This window comes from Macaca fascicularis, chromosome 14 (genome assembly GCF_037993035.2).
Source record: "Macaca fascicularis isolate 582-1 chromosome 14, T2T-MFA8v1.1".
In the NCBI taxonomy this organism is placed as follows: Eukaryota; Metazoa; Chordata; class Mammalia; order Primates; family Cercopithecidae; genus Macaca; species Macaca fascicularis.
This window is the reverse complement of record NC_088388.1, coordinates 24,211,664-24,234,266: the sequence shown is the minus strand read 5'-3', so window position 1 is coordinate 24,234,266 and position 22,603 is coordinate 24,211,664. Positions and strand designations below refer to the sequence as shown.

Genomic DNA, 22,603 nt, shown 5'->3' with positions numbered 1-22,603 from the left:
CAAAAGCAGTATTTTGATGTAGTTTTAGTGGGAAAATAGATTTAGTAAGAAAGATGACTTATGTCATTTTGGAAAAACTGAAGTCAGAATAATATTCAAATGGAGTGGTTACCTTAATTTTCATGGGATTATGGGCTTCCCCATTTGCAATGAAAATGGAATAAGAAAATATTCATTTCCTAAATACTTAGGAAGGGAAATGTTCAGCCTCACGTCCTTAGTAAGGAAGATAGTTTCCTGGGTAGGCAGGACTTGAATCTGTCAGTATGAGTAAGGAAAAAATTCTGTCCTGGTTTCTGCCTTAGAGGAGAGGATGGAACTTTAACGCTTGTAGCTTCTAGGCCCAGTGAATGACTGTGGATTACTTAATGAGATCAAAGAGACTCTCAAAAACACAGATACAAATACTATTAAACACTTACGAAGCACTTACTATATGCTAGGCATTGTTCTGCAGAACTCATTTGCTATTCACAGTAACTCTGTGAGGTGGATACTATTATTGTTCCCACATGACAAATAAAAAAACAAAAGCATAGAATACTAAACTTGGGATTTTGAATCTCGGAACAGAATATGGAACTGGTAAACATTTTTGTCAGTTTGCTAAAAGAGCTAATATTAATTACAGAGCTTTGTTTTAGAAAATATTTTAATATTTTTTGTTTTCATTGTATCTTGATATATATTAATTTATGTGCCATTTAAATAATTTGTGTTCTATGTTTATTTTGCACATCATTTGAACAGTTATCATTTATTAAGCTCTTATATTCCTGGATGTATTAGTCCATTTTCACACTGCTGATAAAAACATACACAAGACTGGGCAATTTACAAAAGAAAGGGGTTTAATGGACTTACAGTTCCATGTGGATGGAGAGGCCTCACAATCATCGGGGAAGGCAAGGAGGAAAAACTCATGTCTTACGGATGGTGGCAGGCAAAACTGGAGAACTTGTGCAGGAAAACTCTCGTTTTTAAAACCACCAAATCTCATGAGATTAATTCACTATCACGAGAACAGCAGGGGCAAGACTTGCCCCCATGATTCAATTACCTCACACCAGGTCCCTCCCACAACATGTGGCAATTCAAGATGAGATTTGGATGGAGACACAGCCAAACCATATCACTGGATTTCATATATCCTATTTCTAGTCTTTAAAGAAATAAAGATTAATTTTTCTCAGTTTAGCAGGCTTATTGAGCTTAGTGGCAGTTTTTGTTTGAGGCCTTTCATTCATGGTTGCAATCTGTGACAACTGAAATAGTCATCTGAAGGCTTCTTTATTCACACTCTCCACCTGGGCGGGATGACAAGTACAGCTGATTCTGGTCAAGCATTTCTCTCCAAATGCTCTATTGCTATGGCTATCTTGGGCTTCTTCACAACTTGGCAGTCTTTGGGGAGTCAAATGCCTTAAACGGAGCCTTGGCTTCTCCTAGAGCTAGATTTCCAAGAGCAGAATGCCTTCTTTACAACTGGAACAGAGGAAAATGGCTTAAAAACTTATCCTAAATCAGAGAAGGAATTTGAACTCAGGTTCATCTTACCAAAAAGTGCATCAGGCAAGGTGTGGTGGCTCTTGCCTGCACTTTGGGAGCTGAGGTGGGAGGATCACTTGAGCCCAGGAGTTAGAGACCAGCCTGGGCAAAAGTAGCAATTTCTACAAAAATTTAAAAAAATTAACCAGGCATGGTGGTGTATGCCTTTCATCCCAGCTACTTGGGGGTTTGGGGGCGGTGCCTGAGGTGGGAGGATTACTTGAGCCAGGAGGCTGAGGCTACAGTGAGCTATGGTTGTACCACTGCACTCCAGTCTGGGTGACTGAGTAAGACGCTGTCTCAAAAAAACAAAACAAAACAAAAACAAACAAACAAAACCTATCATCTTTTTTCTCTTCCATGCAGAGGCCTCAAGCTAAAGACAGGGAATCTTATCCTACAAAGCAAGAATCATCTCCCTACATTTTCCTTCCTGGGCAGATCACTATCTATCTATCTCTGTATCTATCTATCTATTATCTATCTCATCTAACTATCTACATGCAAGTTTTCAGTAGTGCTTCAATTATTGCACCACATGCTATACTGTACAGCATCTTTTCTTCAATGAAGTTCAAGAAAATAACTTACTAATTAATGAGGAAAAGAACTTTCACAAATCAAACTCAATCACAAACTCCCAAAGCATCTCTACCAGATACCGTTTTTTGTTTGTTTTCCACAACAGTGTTTATTCTAGATGAAAACTAAGATAAGTGTTCTGACATGTTAGCTTTTTCAAGGAACGTATTTGCTTACAAAGAAGGAAAAAAGATTTAGGTTCTCCCTTTTTAATCTGAGCTAACTTCCATATGGATAAAGATTCCAGAGTCAAGGGAAACATTCTTTGGTTCCTTAAAATAGTAGAAATTTAGGCAGTGACAAATAAGTGAGCATAGTTATACTTTCTGGTCCTGATTTAAATTCTGCTTAATTTATGATTTACTTTGGACATTTGCAAGATACAAATAGAAATGTAAAACAAACTATATATCCAAAGAGTATCTTAATAGTGGAATAATAAATGCAACTTGAAGGATCTCTCCTTATGACCATAGATCCCTGGATCTTGAGGATGCTATTGACAATACACATGACAAAGACCAAATGCACAGAGGTGTAGATGACAAGTGTTTCCATGTGTTCAGACATAGGGAGCATACAGAGGTGCTCTTTGACCAGACACTTAAAAGGCAGAATAGTCTCAATTTGTAGTCTTCAAATGCCCTTATAAAAGCATGGAATTGCACCCTGAGGACAAGTTATAATCACTTAGATCTGTGAGCAGAGTAATTTTCTATTATTTTTTTAAAAATCTTTGAATTAGCATAATAACTGAATCACCTTTATTAAGAATAGATTGAGCAGCCACTACCAAACATTTTTTTCAGTGTCAGAATTCCTTTCTGTAAGATAAGGGAAATCACTCTACCCTTCTCTTGGGGATCTTTATTATTACTATGATTTTAATAAGTGCCATGACCTTCTTTTAAATACCCAGTATTCTCCACTGCATTTACAAAAACAAAGTTTCATATAATTAAGTCCTTAAATGGCTTCATTTCTAAAGAATCACAGAAACGAAGCAATGGTCTTGCATTATTAAACACTTGTGTCACCAGAGGTGTTACTCCATGTCTTTCCTTAAGGCAATGAAAAATAAAATGGAAAACTAACTGGAAGATTTTACAGGGTCTGTCTTTCCCAATCAAGAAGGAGTAACCAACATTTGAAATAGACTTAAGCAATAGCAAGGAACATTCTTATTTCAGTAGGAACATTTTGAAATTCATATTAAATTTGTAAGACTCTCACTAAACTACCAAATTGAAAAGAAGCTTCCACCTTCTCAGGTGCTTCATTTGTGGGGATACCTCCATTTATGTGAATTGTACTCTTGTTCCATTAGAAGTGAATAGAGATTGATTCATGTTATCACTTTCAGAAATGCCAAGTTGAATATTCCAGAAAATAAGAGCTTAAGAACTCCCACCAAGTAGATAGACTCACATTTTGAGTTGGTGTCTGACAGCTATGAAATCAAAGGATCTAGATTCCAGTTCATGTGAGGATTTGATGTGCAAATATATGCATTTTCTATTTAAAACAAACAGTCTAATTTAAAAATGGGCAAAAGACTATGAAGAGACATTTCATGAGAAGAATGTACAGATGCCAAATAAGCACACTGGAAGACATTCAACGGTATTAACCATGAGAAGAATGCAAATAAAAACCACAATGAGACCAATTCACACCTTTAAGAATGGCTGAAAAACAAAACAAAATAAACCCGACAATACAAAATTCTGGCAAGGATGTGGATAAACTATATCAGTCATACATTGTTGGCAGAAATGTAAAATGGTATCACCTCTCTGGAAGACCGATTAACAGTTTCTTCAAAAACAAATCAAACAACTACCTTAAAACTCAACAATTGCACTCCTGGGCATTATCCCAGAGATACAAACAATTATGTTCACACAATAGTTATGCTGGGTGCTCACAGCAGTTTTTTTCCTCTTTATTTTAAGTTGAGGGGTACAAGTGCAGGTTTCTTATATAGGTAAATTGTATGTCGTGAGGTTTAGTGTGCAGATTATTTCATCACTTATGTAAAAAGCATAGTACCTGACAGGTAGATTTTCAATCCTCACCCTCTTCCCAACCTCCACCCTCTGGTAGGCCCCAGTCTGTTGCTCCCTTCTTTGTGTCCCTATGCAGTTGATGTTTGGCTCCCACTTACAAATAAAAAGATGCAGTATTTGGTTTTCTATTTTGGTGTTAAAACTAACACCAGAATAGGGTAGTGGCCTTAAGCTCCATCCATGTTGCTGCAAAGGATGTGATCGCGTTCATTTTAATGAACTGCATAGTGTTCCATGGTGTTTACATACCACACATTTTTTTAATACCATGGCGGCATAGTATTCCATGGTGTCTATGTAGCACATTTTTAAAAATCCAGTCTACCATTAGTAGTAATGTAGGTTGATTCCATATCTTTGCTATTGCAGATAGTGCTGTGATGAACATACGTGTGCACGTGTCTTTATGGGAGAATGATTTATATTCCTTTGGGTATATAGCCAATAATGAGATTGCTGGATCGATCGGTAATTCTGTTTTGAGTTATTTCAGAAATTGCCAAACTGCTTTCCACAGTGGCTGAACTAATTTGCACTCCCACCAGCAGTGTATAAGTATTCCCTTTTCTCTGTAATCTTGTCAGCATCTGTTATTTTTTAACTTTTTAATAATAATCATTCTGGCTGGTATGAGTTGGTACTCTATTGTGGTTTTAATTTGCATTTCTCTAATGGTTACTGATATTGAGCGTTTTTTCATGTGCTCGTTGGCAAATATTTTCTTCCATTCTGCAGGGTGTCTGATCACTCTGTTGATAGTTTCTTTGTTTCACAGCAGTTTTATACACAAATAGCCAAAAACTAGAAAAAGCTCAGATGTTTTTCAGTAGTCAAACCATTGAATGACTAAAAAACTGTGAATGGTCATGGTTAAACAAATTGTACTATATGCATACCATGGAACACTACTCTGAAACAAAAAGGAACAAACTATTGATATACCCAACAATTCAGATGAATCTCCAGATAATTATTGGATGAAAAAGTCAATCCCAAAAGTTTATCTGCTGCAAAATTCCATTTACATTTTGTTCTTTAAGTGACAAAATTACAAAAATTGAGAGCAGATTAGTGGTTGCTTGTGGATATACTTACCCATGGGTGTAGCTATTAACGTGCAACACGAGCGGAAGTTCCTCATGCTGATGGAACTGTCTGTCCCATACTTTGACATTGTAAATGTCAATATCCTTGTTGTGATATTGTACTCATTTTTCAAGATGTTACCATTGGAAGAAACTAGGTATAGGACACGTGGGATTTGTGTGTATTGTTTCTTATAACTGAATATGAATCTGCAATTATCTCAAAATTACAATGTGCATCTCCTATTGGTCAGCTCTTCTTTATTGCTATAGCTCCTCTTCCTAAGGATTATGATAACTCTTCCTTCTCTGCTGCTTTGGGCCTAGAGCTGGTAGCAATTCCATGCTGTTGCTAATATTGTACATTTATATTTATTCATTTGTATTATTTATTTTTTTGCTCTTCAGTTTTTATTTTAAGTTCCAGTGTACATATGCAGGTTTGTCCCATAGATAAACATATGTCACAGTGGTTTGCTGAACAGATCAACCCATCACCCAGGTATGAAGCCCAGCATCCCTCCTGATGCTCTCCCTCCCCTCACCCTACCAAGGACAGGCCCCAGTGTTGGTTGTTCCCCCCATGTTTCCATCTGTTCTCATCATTCAGCTCCCACGTATAAGCGAAAACATGCAGTGTTTGCTTTTCCGTTCCTGCATAGTTTGCTGAGGATAATAGCTTCTAGCTCCATCAAAGTCCCTGCAAAGGACATTATCTGATTCTTTTTTATGGCTGCATAGTATTTTATGAATCCTGGATGTTTTATACCATTCTTTGTTGATTTCCACTAATCCTGTCTTTACCTTTGTTAATATCCCATTTATGAAGCCATTACTACCTCTGTTTTCTGATGAGACTTTCAATGATATAATGTAAATATTCTTTTCACCTGGCTTGTCCTTCAGCTGGTTCATGATGCTTTTCAGTTTTTCTAAGAGCAAAAGTTACCATGTAAAAGTTACGATGTAGATGAAAGAAAATTTAAGTGAAGGTTAGGGGCATACATAGCATTTGTTGAGCATCTACTAAGCATCAGGCACAAGGTTAAAAGATTTTGCATGAGTCATTTTAGCAATCGTCTGAAATAGATATCTTCCTCTCCATTGCATCGATATATTTTCCATTATACTGTAACACTTCTTAATATCTAGATGCTAGTCTAATTATGCCAAAAATCCTTCTGAATAGAATTTCATTCTCCTTTTAAGTTCTAAAATTGATGTTTCATGACTAATGCTATTTAAAAGACCTTCTCCCTTTAAGTCATTTTTTGTTTAGTTTAAGTCAATAAGTTAGCGTCACCATCTCTGATGTGATATGACAGAAGAGGTAGTGTGAATGGAGTACAAATGTATGGGACTCAATGTCCAGGGATATTGCTGCTTAGTTCACCTCCCATGTGACACTGGGCAAGACATTTAAAATTGCTGACTCTCAGTATTTTCACCTAAAAATGGTGAAAAATAATATGATTCAAAAGATCCCTTCTCATCCCAATATTTTAAGATTCCGTGAAAAAAGAGATTTCTTAATAATCTTTTTCTGCTATTCTCTCCAGCCAATCATGTTTCAACAAGATGTCTTTGCCAAACTCAGAGGTATAAATGTATATGAGTCTCTGTCAAGTTCTCATTTCATTTATAATTTGTCTTCCTATATTAGTATGATAAAAACCTTGCATAAGATTTTGTTCATTTAATTTTCTTAAAATTCCCACCATCTTTTTTACTCTTTTTTAATTAGTCTCTAAATTATAATTTAAAAAGAGAGAGAGAGAGGAGACTGTAGAAGAGATGCTGTTTCCATTGTTAGGAATTGTATTAGGGTTCCCTCAGTTTGGCTCACTTTTCGTTTTGAAAGTCTTGCACAACCAACCTGGAACATTTTTCTCCACTTCCGTCCATACGCTGCCAATCTAAAAATAACAAATGCTGTTTATTTACTGCAGCTGCATTATGCTATTTGCAATATGACATCCTATTTAAAAGAAATAGAACTCGTGCCCTGTGTAGGAGTATTTTGTTTTTACCTTTAAAAGGCTTGTAGTCAGGCTGTCAGTGAAAGAAAATCTAATCTCATTTTCATCTAGTATGCACTGCAGAAACATTACTCTGATATGAACCAGAGCTTGAAAATGGAGAGGCAATTGTTGTTGCTAATCAGAAACAAATATCACACAGAGACAATTGCTTTTTTTCCTGCACAAACAATATGCTTGCCGATTAAATTCATTAAACTCAGGCACACTATTGACACAATCTGATCGGAAGCTATAAGCCACAGATGCTCAGAAATACTGACTTGTGTCACAAAAGAAAATAGTTACTATCTACTTCCCTCTGAAGCAAGAGGAAGATGGAAAATGAAAACAGCAACTATTTACAAAGCACACTGTAATTGCCAGCATTTATTGAATACTTATTATGTACCAAGCACTATGATAAGTGTTTGACTTAATTTATTTCCGTTTTCCCCCTCAAAACAAAGATGAGTATCTGTTATGCCAATCTCTTTGATGGCATTCAATAACATATACAAGCTCATACTCTCAATAAATAATATATTATAAATAAATAACTGTGTTGGATGTCAAAGACTGTATTACCTCTCTAAGTACATGTTTGTCTAAGTGGCTTAGGACAAAACTGAGAACAGCCAGCTCATCTATTCTTTCAATCATCTATTTTTTCCTATAGATATTTTTTGAGCACATATTATGTTCCATGCATTATTTCAGAATATTGGGATACATTACTGAAAAAAAATAATGATTTCTCTCCTTTTGGTGCCTGCATCATAGAGAAGGGAGATAAAGATTAAATAATCCACATTCATATAATTTTTAAAAGTAGGATATATACCATGTTAGAAAATTACAAGTGATATGGGAAGAAAAAGAAGAGTAAGAGAATTGGGGTATGAGGGCACATGTGTGTGGTGGGTGGGGGGCTGGACATAATTCTACATTGAGTAAACAGAAGAAGCCCCACAGTAACGAAAACATTTAAGCAAACATTGGAAGAAGGCAAGGGCATTTGATAAGTGGAAAATTGGAGGAAGACTGCTTAAAAGAAGGGGAGCAGCTCATGCAAAGACAATAAGCTGGGGGATGTTTTGTATGTCTGAACAATGGTGAAGTGCCAGATATATTTGGAGGAAAATGCATGGAGGGAGCCAATAGTTGAGCTTGGAAAATTAACAACTTTGTAGGCTAATGGAAGGCATTTGAGTTTTCCTTTGCATGAGATAGGAGGCACTGTAAGGACTGGAACAAAGAAATACTATACTATTTACTGACATATTTTTAGACAGACCCCCTCTGGCTGCTATACTGAGAATACAGTTTAAAGGACCAAACCAAAGTGGAAATTTTATTTTCAGAGACCTGTTAGAAGGCTCACACAGAGTGATAAGAAGTGTTAAAAATTCTGGATATATTGTAAAGGTAGAGCCAATAGAATCTCCATTGAGATCAAATGTAGAGTTTGAGAGCAAATAACTAAAATCCAAGAGCATCCAAGATTTTTGGTATCAGAAACTAGTAGGAAAGAACATTTATAACTGAGTTGGTGGGGTCTGCAGATAGAGTTTAGTTTGGGAGGAAGATCAGAAGTTGGACATGTTAACTTTGAGATGTTCTCTATGCATCCACTTGGTGATGTTGAACAGGCTGTCGTATCTACTAGCCCGTAGGTGAGAATCTCGGTGTGTTTTAGAGGTGTAACTCTGGTAGACTGGCAAATAGCATGGAGATCAGATGAGACTATCAAGGGAGTGAGTATAGGCTGAGAATATAACAGAATTAAAGACTGATCTCTGGGGTAGATAACTCTAAGAGTCCAGGAAAAGCAGGAAGAACCAGCAAAGGAAGGTTAGGAAGGAGTGACAAGTGAGATAAAAAAAGCCAAGAATATAAGGTTCTGGTAGACAAATGAGTGGAGTGTTTTAAGAAGGAAGTAGTGACTACGATTTGTCAAACACATGTAGTTAAATAGGATGAAGATTGAGAAGGGCCCATTGCCTCTACCATATAGCAACTTTCCAACACTTTCATTGAAAGTGATGGAAACCTGAGTTAGTAGGTTTTAAAGAAAATGAGAAGAGAGGAATCAGCAGCAGACAAAATGGACTTTTCTTTAAGGATACGAGCTGCAAAGAGAAGAGAGGAAATGGTACATAAGCTGGGAGGTGGGGAAAATGGCATAAGATTTTTCTTCAAAAGGGAAAAATCTGGAGCACGTTTGACTATGGATGGGAATGGTGCCAGTAAAGAGGAAAACAATGCCTTACACATGAGAGAGGGAAGATAATTTTTTGATTTTTTTGTTTTTGTTTTTTAAGTAGGCAAGAAGAGATAGAGTTCAGTGTACAAATAGAGAGATTGTTTTTTTGGTGTTTTTTAGATTTTTTTTTTTTAGACAGAATCTCTCTCTCTCACCCAAGCTGGAGTGCAGTGGCACGATCTCAACTCACTGCAACCTCTACCCCTCTGGTTCAAGCAATTCTCCTGCCTCAGCCTCCCGAGTAGCTGGGATTACAGGCACATGCCACCACGCCCAGCTAATTTTTGTATTTTTAGTAGAGACGGGGTTTCACCATGTTGGTCAGGCTGGTCTCAAACTCCTGACCTCGTGATCCACCCGCCATGGCCTTCCAAAGTGCTGGGATTACAGGTGTGAGCCACCACGCCTGGTCAAGATATTGGTTTTTGTGTAGATAGCTCAACTAGAGCAACAAAATTTATATTTTGGTTGACTCCATAGGGGTGGTTGATGTGAGTGTAAATCATTCTCTGATTGTGTCATTTTTCTCAGTGAAGTGAGAAACAAGGTCATCAGCAGATTGTTGAGGTAGAAGAATGAAAGAGTGAATTGACTAACAATTTATAGCATGATTTAGGCCTGCGTTTTTGTTTGCCATCATCAATTTATATGGAACCTGCCAGTAAGATCAAGACTTTCTGTTGCAGGTAGTAAACTGCATGGCCAGAGACACCGGGTAGATGGGGAGTTGAATTTCACCAATGTTTCATGAAAGAATATTAATAAATGAGAGAGAGGCAAGGGAATTGAAGAGGAATGGAAGAAGAAACTGATTATAATGATTCACCATTGAATTTAAGCTGGAAAAGCAGTGGAAGCAAACCAGAGATTTGAGGGCCAAGAAAAATTGGCAGGATAAAAGAATGGATGTCCAGTAGGGTCTACTGATTATTGAAATTGCAGTAATAAAATTATTGATCTGGAAAAAGAAAGGTAATCACTGCATTGTGAGCATGGTTCATATACAGTTGAAATTTAGGATGGATTGAAGTTAAATTAGGTTGTGAATTAAAGTGGCATAGACACCCAGATCATGAGAGGAGAGGAGCTCAAGGAATTGAGGCCAAGAATGACTGGAAAGATTATTTTCATATACATTGAAATTACCAAGAATAAAGAGTAGAGTTGTGATAGAGAAAGAAACATTGAATCAATAACTAATATCATTTATGTATCAAGAGAAGTAACTCAAAGATTGATAAGCAAGAATATTGGCAAGGAGTGGTAAGTAGATGACATATAATGGTGATATGAGATTTCAAGCTAGGGCTTTCAGAGGAAAGCTCTGGAAGCTTACATGGAGAGAAGGAAGATAGCTGCTCTTCTTCCAGGACTAGTGGTTGAGGAGTTGTGGGGGGGAAAAGATAGCCACACTAAAGAGGATAACAGGGGAAAGATGAAGGAAATGCTCAGAAAACGTTCTGAGAATATAGGCAATTCTGCTGCTAATAGAATGTTAATTCCAGAGGACACACTGAAAGTTTCAAAAACTGGACATCAATGGATGATAGGGAATGTGTGAAGTTTATAGAGATTTAAATGTGGGAGAAAAAGGGCAATATAAGAAATTGGTAATTCTTACTAGTTCTTCTGAGAACCCAGAACTTTTGCCTCATCACATAGTGGGGTCATGTGTTTATGATGAGTTAACTGGGCTAGGTATTCTAATTTTAAGGTGCATCTACCTTTAGCACATTCTTCCCAGTTCTAACAAATCTAAGATTTGGGGGGTATTGAAGTCCCTTTTTTTTCTCACCTTGAATCCACGTGAGAGGTCAGAGAGTCTAAAGATTGAAAGCTCTCCCTCCAGAAATAGGAGGGTATCTACAGATGTCTATGTGCGCAAAAATAATGTTTTTGTGTGTGGTGTGTGGTGTTTGATGTGTGTGTGTGTGTGGTGTATGTGGTGTACGTGTGGGGTGTGTGTGTGTGGTATGTGGCATGTGGTCTGTGTGTGGTGCATATGTGGTGCATGTGTGGTGTATGTGGTGTGTGTGATATGTGTAGTGTGTGCATGTGGTGTGTGTAGTGTGTGTGTGGCGTGTGTGTGGTGTGTGTAGTGTGTGTGTGGTGGTGTGTATGTGTAATATATGTGAGGTGTGTATGGTACATATGCGTTTTGTGTGTATGGTGTATTTGTAGTGTGTATGTGTTGTGTGGGGTGTGTTTGTGTGTATGTGAATTCATGGAGAACAGAAAGCCAGAAAATGTCTTCTCACAAAACTATATTCTATTTCCGGAGTGATGAAGAGTTGAGTGAATGGAGAGACTCTTTTAATGAGACTACAAGCTTACGGTTTTTAGCCTCTAGCCAAAAATAGCTGATAATGATGAATCTCCTCTCCACCCCTACTCCTGCCTTCTCTACTTCACAGATCCTCCTGTGAGACGTAGACTGCACAGAGCAGTGGTTTATGTTCCTGTAAATCCCTGTCTTATTCTTTCTCTTCACTCAGAAAGTGTGTGTGAGGATGGCCTTCCAGAATGGCTAGTGTTTCTTTTCTCTCTGCAAGAACTCTGCCACTTACCAAATCATTAGTCAATGCTGGATATTGAAATATTGAAATTTCTAATTCCATATTTTTATGTTATAAACTATAATCCCAGACATTTGCTCCCTTTATATACCCCTTATTAATAAATAGATATAATTAAACCCACTGTCCAGTTTTTTGACAAGAACACCAAAGGATTTTCTCCACTTTCCCCATTCACTGTCCAATTAAACTTCACTTTCACTCTTTCATACTCCCCTTAGGCTCTTCGTTCCTTTCCATCCCTCAGCTATCACTACAACATCGTTTCAACCTCTCCCGTAACTTGAAATTGCCATATTGCAACCTGAATGAGTGGAGCTGAAGTCTCTGAATTCTCTTGGCTTAGAAAACAAATCCCCTTCTAGAAGCACATGATAATGCATGAGGCAATACTAATGCTTATAAAAAGGTGGCCTTTTAAAGGACTGTAGCCAATGGTTGGTATTTAAAATTAACAAAATCAGTGCAATAAAGAAAGTGTTCTTCTTGAAGTCCCGACATATGGATATGAAACCCACTGCTTTGAGTTAAAAACAGATAGCAGGATGTAAGAAACATTGCAAAAACTATAACATGTCACATAAAAGTTAACTTATCTTTGCTTTCCGAGTCAGAAACTGTAATATATAGGGAATCAACCCACTTGCCTCCTACAATTTCTTCTCAGCTGCCACTACTGAAGCTATTCTTGTCCTCTCTGCATTGTACCCCCTGCTACTTCCTGTGTTACTCACCCAGGTAAGCAGGAGACCTGGAGCTCTGCCCAGGCTGGTTGTCAAGGAACCTTGCTTGGCATACAAGTGTGTATGTTGGCATGTGTCTGTAGATGTCTGAAGGTCATGGAACGAAATAGAATTCCCAATTTGGAATGAAAGAAGGCGCAGCACATAAGGCTCAGTTTGAAGTACTAATGTGTCCAAGACAAACAATTGGATTCAAAGTACAGGGCTGACCCTACAGAATAGCCCCGATGACACAAACAGGTTCAGGAAGCAGACAATGAAATGATTCCCAGATGCAGTTGGATACAGGATTATAAATACACTCAAATTGAAGACGGGAGGGATGTTAAATTTGCTCAGTCAGGAAGGAGAAGCCCACACCATTTTAAGTCCAGTTATACAAGAACTGCCGATCTAACCAGATGTGTCCCAGACACTGCACATCTTAAAGGATACTTGTCACAGGTGTGGAAACACCAGATCCTTTGGATGGCTGGGAAGAAATTTAAAAAAAAAACAAAAACAAAACAAAACAAAAAAAAAAAAAAAGAAAAAAAACCACTGCCTTCCTATCCCTAAGAGAGAAACAAAATGATCTTTTCCCATCATTTGGAATAAAGTGAAAACTGATTTAAAAGGTTTTTCTTTTAAACATTGCCACTCGTGTGATATAAATACATATGGTGTTTCATGGCACAGTGAAAATGAGGAATGGTGTTGGAGAGGATGCTCGTTTTCTGAAATGCATTCTGCACAGAGCTTTCAATCATGTGGTAAAGGAGAATTGCTGGTGGCGTCCTAAGCAGGACTCGTGGTGGGGCTCTTTGTGCCACTGATCTCCTTGTACCATCTGTTCTCCTGTGGTTGAGTGAAACCCAGAGAAACTGACAGGGGCAGGAGCAGCTAATAGGGTTGAGTTAATGGATTATCCTCCTCTAGCCCAGGTATGTAACATGTAAGTGTACCAAGATCAAAGATATTTTTAGATGCTTTATTTCCTCAGTCCAGGCAAGGCTTAGGGCAGCCAGATGCCAGGGACAACCCTATCTAGTTTTCTCAGCATGTCTGACAAATATTGCCATTTTTTTTGTGTGCTATGGCATGAAGAAAGGTGTGTCACATAGAGCTAATCACCAAGAGGGATTCAGGAATGCCTCTTAGTGATTCATTCATTCTGCATTCATTCAGAAAGAATACATTTCAGCATCTATTAGCGGGTAGCACGACAGTGTGGAAAGAATGTAGGATCTACAACAATGTAAATCTGGGTTTACAGCCAGATTCTACTAGCTAACGGAAGTTTAATTTACTTAACCCACCCGAGTTCTGTTTTCTCATCTGTAAAATGGAGACAGGAACTCCCTTTCTGGGAAGCTTAGGATGGGCTGAAAAGCTAATTGCTTTGCTCCTGGTGCATAATAAAGGCTCCCTGACACCTTGCTCATCGACTTTGGCCAATGTGAATACTATTTCCTCACTTAAAAGCTGAAAAACATGTGATAAAAGAGTCTGAGCTCAAAGTTTCTCACATTAAGATAAGTAGTTTTAATCATGCCTGTGTCTTTCCTTAGTATCAAATATTGCTTACGTCTATTTAAATAGGACCAGTTTCTAGATCACAAGTAAATCAGCTCCTTCCTCCCTATACATGCCTCACTTCCATCCTCAGCCTCCAGTGAATTCTTCCTTACCCTGTAACCCACTGGCTTAAGTACATTTCGTTTCTGTTTCTACGTTGCTCTGTATTAGAGTTAGTTACATCCCTGTCTTTATTAGGGGATTCAACCAGGTTTATTAAGTGGCCGTTTCTGATTAATCTTTGTACTATTGCTCCTCTTCCACCTTATTCCATGCATAATGATAATCATCTGTACTTAGCATTAAAACTTATAACTTTCCAGAAAATGTTCTAAGTGATTTACTTGAAAGATATTATTTAATTCTCACAATGACTCAAAAAGATGAGTACTATTATGGATCATCCCAATATTACAGATGAGGAAATTGAGGCTGTTGGATTGCTCAGACCATATAGCTAAGGAGTTGTGAAGTCAGTATTTGAATGTAGGCAGTCTTCGTCCAGAAGTCAACCTGTTAACTATTATGCTGATGATACGACTTGTTGATTCAGAACACAGGCCACCTCTTCCCCTCTCTGTTAGACTGCAGCTGAGACTGAGTAGACAGAATGACAGTACAGAAACACAGTGCGCTGCAGAGAATGTGTCTTTCAGAACTTAGTGCATCTGCAGAGGTATTTAAATTGAACTGTCATGTTCCCTCCCACACACAGCTAGAGGATTTGAGTCGTCCTTTAGCGGTAGCAGCATGAGGCTCTGGGTAAACTGCCTCATGCAGCACTAATTTAGATGGCAGTTTTCAACCTGAATGTACATTGCACCACAAATCAAGGTACTGTCTGTGCTGGAAGACACACGATGTCAAACATCTGTCGAAAAACACGTCTACAGGTTGTAACAAGCCAAGTTTACAAACAAGCACAGGCACAGACACCCCAATTATTTTAGTGGTGGGAGCCTTATGGGTCTCAACTGAGTTCTTTCTGATAGCAAGGAAGTCTAAGACACCAGCCAAGACGTCATCCAGGAAAGGTGAGTGAGTTGCTTAGAGAAGGAAGGGCCTAATAGGAAGGGTCAGAAAGTGACCTTTAATGAGTTCCGACGACCATGTACTGTGCCAGGTAATTTATATGTGTCATTCTCTCTCTCTGTCTCCCACATACATATGTTATCCATATATGTTATTCTATATGTTATCCATATAGGAGTTAACCAACTTGCCAAAATTAGGGTGGGCAGAGCCAGAAAAAGATTCAGACTCAAGTTCTCCCTGGTTCTATAACTTGTTCTTACCCTACTTTACCCCAATTTCAAACCATGGCTTGCTGTAGTTTCAGTCATTCACTGGAAGAAAATAGATTGTGTACCTAACATGTGCCAAGCACTATTCCAGGAACTGGGAAGCCAATGGAACATAAAATATACCTCATTCTTACCCTCATGGGGGAGACGGAAAACAAAATAAATGAATACCAATGGGCAATAGGTCTGGTGGTCGTAACTGCCATGGAAAAAAAAAAAAAAAAAAAGCAATGTCTAGTGCATAGAGAGTGATAAGGCTTATTATTTTCAGTAAGGTAGTGACGGAAGGTCTTGGTTGATGGAGTAGCATCAGCAGAGTGTGAGAGGATTCATGGCTATTTATGAGCCATACACATATGGGCATAAGAACATTTTATGGGCCGGGCTCAGTGCCTCATGCCTGTAACCCCAACACTTTCAGAGACTAAGGCGCACAGATCACCTGAGGTCAGGAGTTCCAGACTAGCCTGGCCAACATGGTAAAACCCTGTCGCTACTAACAATACAAAAATTATCCAGGTATGGTGGCGGGCACCTGTAATCCCAGCTATCCAGGAGGCTGAGGCAGGAGAATCGCTGGAACCCAGGAGGCAGAGGCTGCAGTGAGCTGAGATCACACCACGACACTGCAGCCTGGGTGACAGAGCAAGACCTCATCTAAGAAAAAAAGAAAGAGAGAAAGAGAGAAAGAGAGAGAGAGAAGGAGAGAAGGAGAGAAAGAGAGAGAGAGAAAGAGAGAAAGAAAGAAAAGAGAAGAAAGAAAGAAAGAAAGAAAGAAAGAAAGAAAGAAAGAAAGAAAGAAAGAAAGAAAGAAAGAAAGAAAGAAAGAAAGAAAGAAAGAAAGAAAGAAAGAAGGAGGGAGGGAGGGAGGGAGGGAAGGAAGGAAGGAAGGAGGGAGGGAAGGAAGGAAAGAAAAGAACATTTTAAAGCAGCAGCAAAGACCCTAAGAGGCAGTGTATCTCAAATGTTTGAGTTTCTCGAAATAGCAAAGTGACTGTGGAATCTGGAGTACAGTGAGAGATGGTGAAATAGTAAAAATGAGAACAATGAAATATCTGAAGGTCAAATAAACTAAGGTCTTATATATCATGTTAAGGGATTTGGAAATTACTTTGAGCGTAACGGGAGGCTACTGGTTTTAAGCACAGACACGACAAAGTATGACTTATGTGTACTGCTGCTATGTAGACAATAAACTGTGGAAGATCAGTGATGGAAACAGAGACACCAATTAAGAGACATCTGCAATAATCTAGGTAAGATTGTGGTAGAAGGGAGCAGAGTTGTTGCAGTGAAGGCAATAAGAAGTGCTTAAATCCAGGATATAGTTAAAGATAGAGTATGAAGAATTTATGGACGGATTGTATGTGTGGTGTAAGGAGAAGAGTTAAGATGACTTCAATTTTTCAGTTTGGGCAACTAGAAGAAAAATATCCCCATTACTAGAAGGAGAACACTGAAAGAGTAACAGTCATGTCATGGGGGCATGGGGACTAATCAAGAGCTCAGTTATGTTTGAGATAACTGTTATACTTCTGAATCATGTTGAACATAATAGACTAGAGTTTGGGCTGGGGATACAACAGATCTGAAGACAGACAAATTCAGTTACATGCCCTTTTCATCTGTCTCCAGCCTTCTTTTAATTTTCAATCCCTCTTATATCAGAACTACTGACTTTTATAAGTCTCTAATTATATTAGGTTCCTTTGAGGGCTGTGAAAGAAACGTGACACTTGTTTTTTGTTTGTTTGTTTGTTTAACAAAGAACCGTTCTTAAAAATCAAGCGAAGTAGCTTCTTGCTGCATCTACTGCAAGAATAAAGACATTCTCAGCCAACTGTCAACATTCCAGAAAATGTCAACATCACTCTGAAAGGACAAACAAATATTGTTAAGGGCCCCAGAGAGACCTTGCAGAGGGACTTCAACCACATCAGTGTAGATCTCAGTCTCCTTGGAAAGAGAAAGAAGAGGCTCTGGGTTGGCAAGTAGTGGGGAAATACGAAGGAGCTGACTATTGTTTGCGCTCTTTGTAGTCATGAATAGAACATGAGCAAGGGAGTTGCACTGGGCTTCCATTGCAACATGAGGTCCATGTGAGCTCACTTCTCCATCAACATCATTACCCATGACAAACGGGATCTGGTTGAATTAGAAATGTCTTGGGTGAAAAATACATCTGCAGAGGCCAGGTGCTGGTTGTTCAGTATCTCAGTCCCAGAAAGATGAGTTAATCCTTGAAGTAAATGACACTGGGCTTGTTTCAAGTTCCGCTACTTTGATTGAGAAAGCTGTAACAGTTAAAAACAAGAATATCAGAATCTTTTTGGATACTATCCATGTCTCTGAAAAAGGAACAGTTCAGCAGTCTGATGAATAAGACCTAAGAGTTGTCCAGCTTCAGAAACAAGATGCCAGGTGATTTCTAAGACCTATTTGCAATACTTTATTGATGGAATTAAAAAAAAAAAAAAAAACTATTGATTTGAGATGTTTTCTTAAAAAAAAAAACTCAAGCAAAGAGAAGATTATTTTTCAATCATACAAAAAGATATCGAAATAACAAACCTACTAATTTCATCAAAGCGATTAGAATGGCATTATGTTAATTAGAGGAGATATAAAAAGAGCTATGAAGAAAAAAGAGTGGGGTTTCTGTAAGAAAAGAGAAATATTGCTACAGAAGATGGATAACAGTTCACATTGAATGCTGCCTCAGAATTCCCTCAGCCTGAAAGATGTCCAGTTTGACATGTTTTGCAGTGCTACTATGATGTTACACTTCTGAAAAGAGTCAAACATTCTATCAATGGCTTTAAGTGGCACATAAAATAATGGTAACCAAATTTGATACCTCTCTAAAGGGAAGAAAAGTGGCTCTTCAAGCCCTGAAGAAATGATAGATATACAAGGAAATCTGGGGGTATGATTTGGTTATGTGCTCAGACAGATCTGAGGCATCAGAGTTAGGGACAGGCAAGGCCTTTTTTTGAGCAAGGAAAGAGGGAAGAAAGAGGGGCGGCAACAGGGAGGGAGAGAGAGTGAGATTGAGAATGATAATTTGTATTATAGGTAATTTTTTAAAAATAGGAAAGAAGACGAAAAGAAGAAGATAGAAAATATATTACAAGATGAAGTGTTTCTAGGAATTGTTGTTTAACCTGGAGAAGGAAAAGCATAGGAATATATTTAAGAGATGGACTTCCATACAGAAGGAAGTTGAGACTTCTTTGTAGCTTCAGAGGGCAGAAATCACAATTTGGCCAAGTCTGGACTCAAGACAACTGGTCTTTTCCTCTTGCTGGTCATGCCAACTAAATCAAGTTATACCTCCTTGTGCCTTAGGTATGTCTTCTGTAAAGTGGAAATATTAAAAGCATGTCCTTCAAAATAGTGTGAGGATTAGCTAAAATAAATTTGATGAAATAAGTGAATGGACAAGGCTGGGGAAATTAGCTGTAGTTTGGGGCTGGATCCTAGCATGGCAAAAGCACAGAAGGCTGTCCTACTTGTTCCAGGGTCACTCTGGTACTGAAGGTGATCAATCTGCTAGTTAAAACATGTCGCATAGCAAAAGTGTATACTTGCAACTGATTTGTCCATTCAGAACAGGATCCAAGTCAACAGCTAAGAAGTATATGGGAGGGTAGATATGGGAAACAACATTCAATCTGGAGAAGATTAAAGAACAAACTCAGAGAGGTGTCAGGATATTATCTCAGTAAACTAGGGTTCAGATTGGGCTCTAGTCCCAACTACAGAAACCAAACCAGAAACCTAGCCACTTTAGTCCAACAGAGGCAAACTTACTTGCCATAATGGCTTCCAGAAACTTTCCAGATTTTATCTTCATATGATACTTAGTCTCCTTGGGTTCTTGCAGCTCTGACTAAATTGACGACTGGATCTGGGTAACAGTAGATACATAGCAAAGGCTATATGTGATTAGGACTGAACTGAGACAGAGACATTAGGGAGATCTGCCTCATCGTTGGGAATGTATTTATTTTTTAACAATAAGAATGAACAGAGAAAATTGTTGGGGAGGTACTGAGCACCCTGTTCCTGGAAATTTGAAAGAGATTGAAAGGCCACTTATTGGCAAGGCAATTGTGAATATTCATCTATCATGAAGGGATCCAGTAGGCTTATAACAACATTCCTCCTAACTGCATGCAGTGGGTTGAATGACAAACATCAAAAATATCAGGTCTTCTTCCCTGGAACATGTGGCTGTTGTGTTACCTTATCTAGTCAGGTTGTTTTTTTTTTTTTTTTTTTGGTAGCTATAAATAATTAAGCTAAAAGATCTTGAGATGAGGAGGTTATCCTGGATTTTCTGAGTTGGTCTTAAATGTTATCATATGTATTCCTTTAAAAAGAAGGTAGAGAGCCAGGAGCGGTGGCTTTCACCTCTAATCCCAGGACTTTGGGAGACTGAGGCGGGCAGATCACCTGAGGTCAGGAGCTCCAGACCAGTCTGGCCAACGTGGGGGAAACCCCATCTCTACTAAAAATACAAAAATTAGCAAGGTGTGGTGGTGGGCACCTGTAATCCCAGCTAATCAGGAGGCTGAGGCAGGAGAAGCTCTTGAACCCAGGAGGCAGAGGTTGCAGTGAGCCGAGATCATGCCACTGCACTCCAGCCTGAGCGACCAAGTGAGACTCTGTCTCTAAATAAACAAATAAATAAATAGAAGGCAGAGGAATCTTACAGACAGAAGAAGAGAGAAAGAGAGAGAGAGAAGTGTAATGTAAAGATGAAGTACAGAGAGTCAGTCACAAGTCAGAAAATGCCAACAGTCATCAGAACCCGGAAGAAGCAAAAACTTGTATTCTCTTCTAGAGCCTCCAAAGGGAGTACATCCCTGACTATCCTATGATTTTGGATTTCTGGCTTCCAGAACAGTGAGGAAATAAATTTCTGTTGTTTTAAGTCATCTAGTTTGTGGTTATTTGTCACAGCAACCACAGGAAACTAATACACTCATGTCCAGAATTCCAAAGGACACTATAGGTATGAATTATCTAACTAAAGATGGAGTTACAGCAATCAAATCCCACTCACTCTTTCCTGTTTTCTGTATTTCCTTATAGATACATTATCTTAATTAAAATTGTCCCTTAGTCTAATTGCCAGTAGACGATACAAAAGGAAATAAATTTAACAGAATGGAAAACCCAAGGAGTTGGTAATTATGTAATCAGGGAGATTGCAGGAGGTAGTTAAACCCCATTGGTGTCTCAATTTCCTCTCCAAATATATAGCGCCTATGGAAAGAAAGTTCTCCTTAGGCAACTGTTAATCAGACTCCTATAATTCTTTAAGTAAGCCAGTCAAGGCTCTAAAAAGTTGCAGAATTATAAGTTAAATATCCCAAAAAGAAACTGGAAGGATAGGACAGGTTTAGGTACTCAAATATGTATTAATATATTCACTCTTGCAATAAATATTATTGAGCTCCTTATTATCTGAGAGACATATTTTGGTATAAAGAATATAACTATAAAAAATAGAAAGTTTCTTGCTTCATGAAGCATTATACTTTGCTGTGGGGGAAAGGTAAAATATGTGTAAATTTAGAAGTAAATAAGATAATATAAGACAGTACAAAGTGATATAGAAAATACAGCAGGCTATGGGACAGAATGTCTGCTATAGGGTACAGTGGGTAGTTGGGTGGTGGGAGAAACATCTGAGTTGATACCTAAACAATTAGAAAAATTTAGCCACATGTTGATCAAATGATAAAAAGTTTTAGGTAGTAAGAGTAGTAGACGCGCAATTGGAAAAACAACAGGAACCTCTAAATGGTTTTTACCAAGATGAGGCATGGTCACACGTGAATATTTAAATAATGACTCTAGACAGGGACACAATAAGGGGAAGGAGGAAGAATAATGACTAGAGAGCCAAATGAAGCATCATGGGGACTTGAACTCTGGAGGTGATGGGAGAAGAGAACTTCATTGCTCAATTCTCCCCACATAATATTTTCTCAGTTATTCCTCACCCATCCCTGGGAGGGTATAGATAACATTTAGATACAGACCTGTCACCAATTCCACTATTATTTTATGCAGAAGAAAAAACTATGGGTAAATGGATTCAAGTGGCAGTGGAATTAACTGCTGCCATTAAGTACCATTGTGCTGACTGTCTCGGAATTTTAAATTTTGTGTTTCATACTCTGCTAGACTGCACTGGTGGTATTCTAAATATTGTCTATGTGCTTTCAAATACACTTGAAATTGTTATTACAATTGTTTTTATTTGTTAGAAACAGGAAAATATTTGGATATGCGATGCATGTGGTGTCATCTTTGGAGCCAGATCCCAATAAATATTCACTAAACGTTTTGAATCCATGAAAAAGTTATCAAAAGCTACTGAGTTTTTACAGCTTGTATTGAAAGTTAACAGATAAGCAGCTGGAAAGAGAAATCTCTGTTGAAAAATGCAAAATAATGGTACAAGAATCAGAATATCTGAACTTGGGTTTGCTTCTACCTAACTTAATGGACTTTAAAACCGTTAAAGCATTCTGATTGTCCATTTCCTCATCTCTAAAAGGAAAATAATGGACTAACACCTCTAAAGTTATCTCTCTCTCTAAAATTTTGTGAAAATATTATTCATTTTAAACAAACTCGGAGCTTCTCCTTTCCCTTTTTAATGCACATTCTGTATCTCACCTATTCATGCTGTTTTTCTATTTTCATTATATGGGACTATTACTTTTCAAATGGCTTCATTGAAATGAACAAATAGAGTCAATTCAAATCACGAAGTTAGCTTCTTTAAAATTTTATTCTCTACAGTAAATCGAATGTATGGTTTCTATGTACTAG

At 38.1% G+C, this 22,603-nt stretch overlaps 1 pseudogene; it reads left to right on the top strand.

Moving 5' to 3' along the window:
• Nucleotides 1-15,054: 15,054 nt before the first annotated feature.
• On the top strand, nucleotides 15,055-18,278 carry LOC107127342 (large ribosomal subunit protein uL6 pseudogene; annotated as a pseudogene).
• The last annotated feature ends 4,325 nt before the right edge of the window (nucleotides 18,279-22,603 follow it).